Below are 8,336 nucleotides of genomic sequence, written 5' to 3' on the forward strand. Positions count from 1 at the left end.
GCTTGGTACATCAAAGCTTGTAGGCTTGTTGAGTGGTTCTGCCACGTATCTGCCTTTAACCCTCCATGAGGTTCTCTCTGATAAACCGATAGCCTCATCTGCATTGTCGATTGGGGCGGACCAAAAATAATTATCACAACCACCTGCGTTATCTTCATTTATCATGGCTGTAATTTCGGCTGTGTGTTTCTGAGTAACCCCTGACGTGGTGTATACCTGATTTGGTACAGTTTGTACCTTTTGATAAACCACTGCCTTCGGTTTCAGAACTTTGGATTTATCTTGGGACATCCGAGCGAACTCAACCGAATTCTCAGATATAAGACCTTTGGTAGGTTCGGTTTCGCTTTTGACAAATTCTGAACAGTTAACCACATCCTCTACAGAAATTTCACTTATATCACTGTCCTCGTCAAATTCAGAAGTATTTTCTACATTTATCTTGTTTTCTGAACTCAACTTGGTAATCAACGAATCAAATTTATGTATGGTTTCGGTCTTGATTTTCAATTTATCATTCTCGTCCAAAAGGTTTTTAAGCATGTCCTTATGGTCTTTGGACTTGATAAAGGACTCGATTTTGTCCAGACCAACCATGTAGGCATCCGAGATTTTATCTGAAGAAACAATTGATTCACAGTTATAACCATCAATATCAACTCCGTCCTCCTTTAACTCCAGGAAGGGCAAAATCATTTTGTGAATCTTTTTGTTGATTTCACAGTCTAAATGCAATTGAGTAATATTAGTATATAAACGTTTAGCAATCAAGCAAAAAATGTTTCTTTGTTTCAAAAGCTTCAAGTTGTCACGTTGGAAATAAATAACTTCATCTCTCGCCCTAACTAACTCTAACTCCGTCTTCTCTATCCACATCCTTCGCTCCTCTTTCTTGGATGTCACCCTGCTAATTTGATCGGTTAGGTTAGCATTTGTGAGGTGTGTTTGCATTAGACTTCCACTTAAACTAGAAAATTTGAATTTCAATTTGTTTAATTCCTTTTCATAGTTTGTTACAGGTATTTTAAGTGATTCGAGAATGGATTGTACCTTCTTGATCAACTGATCGCAGTCGTTGATCCTTTCGCTCACAGGTTTGGCAGCAAAACACTTATCTTCCTTTTGATTTGCCTAATCATACTCGCCTTCGGTTGTGTAGCCCCTCATTTGTGACACTCCAACTGTCACCATCAAGCATCTCCCAGCAAACTCAGTACTATCTTCTTTCGCCACAAATGCCCTGCCATGCGTGGGCTTACGTACTTCTTCATCTTCAGAGTCTGTAGACCAGACCTCTACGCCATCGAACTCATCATTAACAACGTGCTCCTGCACAATCAAAGCATTCATAGAATTGTTAGAGGCTTTCTTCTTCTTTATCTCCTCCATCTTGCGTATATGGTATGCTTCATCATCTTCACCCTCCTTCTTCTCCAATAGCTTTCTTAGCATGCAATCTTTGGAAAAATGGTTTTTTCCATGGCAGAAGTTGCAATCGTATCCGAAGTCTCCTACCAGTTTTCTCTCCTTCTTCTCTTCTTCTTTCTGAGAATTATTTTTGATCTCCTCTTTCGCCTTTTCTAAGCTGTAGCTTCCCTGCCAGTTTCGGTTCTTGGCACCAGGGAATTTTTTGCGAGCAAACCACTTCGGGTTGGAAACCATCATTGCATACTCTTCGCTTGTCATATCACATTCTGACATTTCTGACTCTTCTTCATCTTCTGCCATATTCTTCGCCTTAGAGAGAAGGGCCAAGGATCCCATACTAGACACCACTTTTGCTTCTTTTGTCACAACACTTTCATGAGACTTGAGAATACCCACCATCTTCGCCAATGAATAGGTTTTAAACTGCTCGTGAGCCTTCACAGTTGATACCACAGCCATCCATTCGGGTCTTAAACCATTCAGAAATGTGACTTTCTGTTCGATCACTTCTCTTCCAATACCGTGCTTGATCATCTTGCTCAAAAGATGGTTGAAACGATCGAATGCCTGAATAAGTTTTTCATCTGGCTTTTGTTGGAAAGCACTAAACTCAGAGAGCAATAGAGTTTTGATAGAATGTTCTAGGTCCTCATCAGTTGCATACAGCTCTTTAAGTCTATCCCAGATCTCTTTTGCCGTGGTGCATGGGCTTACCAAACGAAAAGTATCAGACTGTAAAGCAAATCTGATCATTCTCATGGCTTTAACATTACACAACAACTTATCTTTTTCGTCTTGAGGAATCTTGTCCACATCAGTTAAGAGTTTGTTGTACTCCTTTTGAGTCTTAATGGTTCTATTTGTTCCAGAATGAACAAAAGTACCCAATGTTATTGCTTTCCAGATAAGATAACCATTGTCTTCGGAACCAACGACATAGTCCTCAGTGATGCGTCCAAACTTCATAATCTTGAGTGTATAGAATCGGGATTCTGGTTGTGGATCTAATGTTGTTGGAGATATTGATCGGATTTTTTTGTGAATCATCGTGAGACATGATGACCTTTTTCAGAATGTTTGTCAAGAATCAGACTTGTAAAGATTGAATAGGGTAACATCGAGATCTATGAATAACGTCAATGAAGGAATGACGGCTCAACAGATCCAATAAAAGCAGAAACCCTAAGAAAATTCTTCAAACAGAAGAGATGTGTATGATTTACACAGCCTCCTGCTCTGATACCAATTGATGAGTTGAAAAACTCTTTTAGATGGATAAGATTCTTAACAAATAAAACAGAAAGCAAACCAAAGAACAAACACAGGATGAATCAAACGGATGTCGAATGATTAAAACAGCAACACCTCAGAAGAGCTCGATGAAGAACTTCTACTTTAGAGGTGTGCTAGGGTTACAGTACTTGTTAAACAAATTAAATCAAGAAGTGTGGCTAATGTGATGCATGCATGCACCATAAATACTAAACCCTAAAAACAAACACACGGTTGGACAGGCCCAAACCGTGAATATATTGGACTAAACTACCGAAGCCCAATGGTGCAACCCATAGACTCAACAAGGGGTCGTGGTTTTCGCCCTCAATATTTGACGGCATTACCTCTATGGGGTTTGTTGTATTATTTACACGTATCACAAGAGCCTGAGGTATTTGATAGATCAGCCGAATCTGAATATGAGGCAGCGCCGGTGGTTGGATGTGGTGAAGGATTATGATTGTGAGATCTTTTATCACCCGGGGAAGGCCAATGTGGTGGCCGATGCTCTCAGCCACAAGTTGGTCGCGGCTCTAATCAAAGAAATATGTTTGAGGATGACCGTGATTACTCCGTTATTGGAGCGGATTTGTGAGGCTCAGGTTGAGGCTGTGAAGGAAGAGCAACAAAAGAGTGAGCATATTGTGGGTCAGGTGGCTTCCTTCGATTATGATAGCCATGGATTATTGACTCCGCATTGGTGGGTTTGGGTTCCGTATTGGGGCGGTGTGTGTTGGGTTCTGATGGAGGAGGCGCACAAGTCTAGGTTCTCCATTCATCTCGGGGCGACAAAGATATATAGGGATCTTCGTCCTCATTATTGGTGGCCCTGTATGAAGCGAGATGTAGCCGGGTATGTGGAGTGGTGCTTGACTTGTAGGAAAGTCAAGGCTGAGCATCAGCGACCTCACAGAAAGATGCAGTTGTTGAAGATTCCCGTATGGAAATGGGAAGATATTACCATGGATTTTATCACGAAGCTACCCCGGACTATGCGCGAAGTGGATTTGATTTGGTTCATCGTGGATCGTTTGACCAAGATCGCGCATTTCATTCCGATTCAGGAGAGTATTTCTGCAGAGAATTTGGCTTAGATTTATACAAGGGAGGTTGTGGCACGTCATGGGGTGCCGGTATCGGTGGTTTCTAATAGAGATGTCGGGATTACTTCCAGGTTTTGGAAGAGCTTTTATGAAGAGTTGGTTACTCATCTCCATTTCAGCACAACATTCCATCGCGCAGACCGATGGTCAGAGTGAGCAGACTATTCAGACCCTAGAGGATATGATGCGAGCATGTGTTCTGGATTTCGGTGGAAGTTGGGATACGTATCTTTCGTTAGCAGACTTTTCGTATAACAAAAGTTATCACACCAGCATTGATCGACCTCCTTTCGAGATGCTCTACGGGAAGAAGTGTAGGACCCCGATTTGTTGGGGCGAGGTTGGTCAGCGGGTTATGGGGAGTACCGAAGTGGTACTCAAGACCACTGAGCTGATTCAGCAGGTTTAGAGTAGGCTCCAGACAGCTCATAGTCGGCATAAGAGTTGTGCCGACAGGCGCCGGTCAGATTTAGAGTTCCAGGTGGGAGATATGGTTCTCCTGAAGGTGTCACCTTGGAAAGGTGTCATCCTGTTCAGGAAGCGGGGCAAGTTGTGCCCCAGGTATATTGGTCCTTTCAAGGTTTTGGCTCGGGTGGGTCGGATTGATTATCGCTTGGATCTTCCAGATGAGCTCAGTCAGATTCATAGCACGTTCCATGTCTCTTAGCTACGGAAGTTCTTAGTGGATGATTCCGCAATGGTGCCATTGGAGGATATTCAGGTGGATGACCGCCTAAATTATAGTGAGAGACCGGTGGCGATTCTGGATCGGAAGACGAAAACATTGAGGAACAAGATTGTAGAGTTAGTGAAAGTGCAATGGCAGCACCGGAAGGGTTCAGAGTGGACTTGGGTGTCGGAAGATGAGATGAGGGAGCACTATCCGGAGTTATTCAGGGTAGCGGACTTCGAGGGCGAAGTCTGATTCAAGTGGAGGGGGGGGGGGAATTGTAACACTTGGATTTGGGTATGTTCCTTTTTAGCCCCTTTGTATTTAATTATTGCATTTTTAGCGTACTAGCTGAGAAGCTAGTACACGGGGCGTACCACATAGTACGCTTAGCGTACTAAGTGGGATTAATTGCAGGATCGATGCCTCGTACATTGGGCGTACGAGGAGTACGATGGGCGTACGAGAGGTTAATGAAACCCTAAATTTAGGGTGTTGCACTCTATATAAACTCCTTAAGTCCCTAGGACTGGCCTCTTTACCAGCCTCCATACCTCCTAAACCCTAAATTTCGACCCTTAGCCTCCATTGTTGTGTCTTTGAGCTCTTAAGAAGAAGTTAGTGCTTATTTTGCTCATTTTCAAGGGATTGAAGAAGATTGAAGGTGCATTGCTTAGTGAGAAGCTTAGAGATCCAGAATCATCACTCGTTTTGCAAGTCCTTTGAGGTATCAAGTTCATACCTTGTCTTCTCCTTGCTTAGATCTCTTCATGTTATGGTTTTATGCTTTTTTGTCCCCTTTTGGTTGGTCTTGATGGGTTAAGGCCATTTTAAAAGCCTAATCTTGTAGATCTGGATGTTTGGAGGGTTCATTTTTCTTAAAGGTGCAAACTTTATGGGGTTTATGGTCTCATGCATGCATTTAGTCATCTATTAATTCCTTTTGAGCATTAAGAGCTTCATTAAGCCATCCATGCACGTAAAGTTAGCAACTTTACGTGATAAACCATCTCAAGGAAGTCAGATATATGTTTTGGAGTAAAGTCTTAATGGATTAAGAGCTAGAAATGAAAGTTGGCTGAATGGGGGAGTATGTTGGGAGTACACGCAGGTACGCTTAGCGTACAAGCCCTAAGGCGAGTACGCTGCGCGTACGAGCTGAGTACGCCCCGCGTACTCAGTAGGTTAGGCCTCGAAATATTGGGTCTTCGGTTTGGGCCATATTTTGGGCTTAGATGATTAGGGCCTTGTTGGGCCATCAGAATTCAAGTGTTTTGGGCTAGGAATATTTTTGGACCTTAACTTAAGGCCCATGAAAGGGATTTGGGCCCAATTTGAAAATTTGGGCCATGATTGGGCCTTTTGGATTGTAAGTTGGGCCTTAGTCTTGAACCAAACTAGGTAAGGGGTAAAATGGTCTTTTTACCCTAATTTTGGACTGATGGTTATGGATTGGAATCCAATTATTAATTGGATGTTATTTGGTATTGATAGCTCGGGGATTTATCGGACCAGCAGCCAGAGATTTAATTGTGTGATTCAGCAGTTCGAGGTGAGTTTCCTCACTATGTTTAGCGGGTCGAAGGCACCAATGTGGGCCCATGATCTGTTTTGCTAGGATACTAGATGTTTGTGTGACTCTTGTATGTGTATGTGCTTGTATGCTTACGGACGGGGCCCGATGGTTATTCTGTATGCTATGATCAGTTATGCTTATATGATTTGTATGTGGGCGGGGCCCGTTATGCGAGTTTGGGCGGGGCCCATTATACTCCTTTGGGCGGCCCCCGTTATGCGAGTTTAGGCGGGGCCCGTTATACTCTTTGGGTGGGGCGCATTATACGAGTGTGGGCGGGGCCCGTTACACTATTTGGGCAGGGTCCATTATGTTTTTATTATGTATGGTATGTGGTATTTTGGGAAACTCACTAAGGTTTGTGTTTACGGTTTTCATTTTATGTTTCATGTACTTCCAGTTCCAAAGGGAAGATCTTGGGATGATTGTAGAGCACTCACCACCTCATTCCGCATTTTCTTGATTTACTCTGATGTGATATGATGATTGATACATTTGTTTATCTGGATTTGTATGATAATGTTTTTGGGATACTGGTTTTATTAATTTAAAAATAAAATTTTTGGGTCTTATTTTTGGGACGTTACACCTTGCCATTCCTCACAATTTGAAATATGAAGAGGGATGCCATAATCATATAGTGAATTTGAGAATGAAATCAACACAACCAATATCCATATTGATCTTTATCTGATCTTAAGAATCTATCAGCGAAAGTATTTCTTCATAATCATTCTCATGAATTACAGCAAAAACTTTGCCACCTAGATTCCATGGTGAATATGTTCCCATCCATGGGAATCTATCGTTTCCAACCCGCAATCATAAGACAAGGTTTAGGACAAAACTGAAATCAAATTTATCTTTCCTTCATGGACTGAACTTCTCTATTCAAAAATTTTTGCCCTCTAGTAGCTCAAGGTCCTACCAATGCTTCCATGTTGTTAGCATCCCACCCATATTCACTGACCAATGCGTTTCTGCTTTTACAGCTAATAGAGCTCATCAGCATTGTCAACCAAACATGAAAGGTTATCAACCTCAAGTCACGTGCTAGTGATAACTAAAAGGTTTATTGTCGATTAACTATCGAAACTCTCAAGATTAATACGAATCCCAATAACTTCTTGACGTATGGTTTTCTCTCAAAAAATACTCCTTTGACGAGCTAAAACAAATATTCAAAAGTTCATGTGGGTTAACGACAAGAAAATAATTCGTAGAGTAGGTCTCGGTTTATCTTTTGTTTCTCGATTAACAAAAACATCACAACTCCAATTATATATATGCTAGAGTACGAAAAGATTTTTACTCCACATATTTTGAGGTATTTTCAACCTTCTTAGTTTGAAATGAGTTACAAGATATGATCCATAGCTACTAGAGCATGGCTCTAAAACTTGATTGTAACAAAGTATGACTCATCTATTGTTGAACCATTTCCAACAATGTTCAATTCCTTTCTTAGTCATACAATTGCACTAATATGTTCTTCGAGGAGTCAATTTTGATACAAATCCAAAATCACTAAGATGATCATAAAATATGATACTAAAGTACTCTCCTTTCTTTTCAGATTGGAGAAACTTTTATATTTCTGCCTAATAGATTCTTCTCATTCGCTCTGCTACTCTTTGAATCCCTTTCAAAGTATTAGAATTATGCTTAATATTATAAACACAACCATACTTACTGAAGCATCAATAGATCATGACGAATAGAGTCATCGTCCTTTGTAGTGCATCTGAATAGTCCATATCAACATGTACTAGATCCATTAGTCCTTCACTTTACTCGCATAAACATGTGATCAATGAATTAGTCATAATTTTTCAATGAACAATATTCTCATATACAATGCGACTTGTACAACACCAAGTATCTGTCTAATTGGTGATGATATTTCTTTTCACTTGGTTAATTATGACAATACCACAAACGATATTATAAGAATCAAATCCACAATTAATATTGTTAATATTAGAAATGTAACCAACACTTTCGTAAATGCCATTGCAAGGAGATATAAAATAAGACAACCAGATAAACCAAAATTTCACTTTTATTGAAAAGTAAACGTAAATTTGGAACTTGTCCTTGCAACGCATAAAAAAAACTATGTTACTAGACATTTCTGAAGAATACTAGCAATCCATTAAATTATCCCAACTCCTTAGTGGTACCTCTAAATTCTGATCTTCGAACCATATGACCAATGTCCATTTCTCACGATCAGATTTAGCTCACATTGCTCAAGCTTCCTTCTTTCTCTTAGCTCCTTTAA

The sequence above is a fragment of the Lactuca virosa genome, chromosome 5 (assembly GCF_052849685.1).
Source record: "Lactuca virosa cultivar CGN04683 chromosome 5, Lactuca_virosa_CGN04683_v6, whole genome shotgun sequence".
Lineage (NCBI taxonomy): Eukaryota > Viridiplantae > Streptophyta > Magnoliopsida > Asterales > Asteraceae > Lactuca > Lactuca virosa.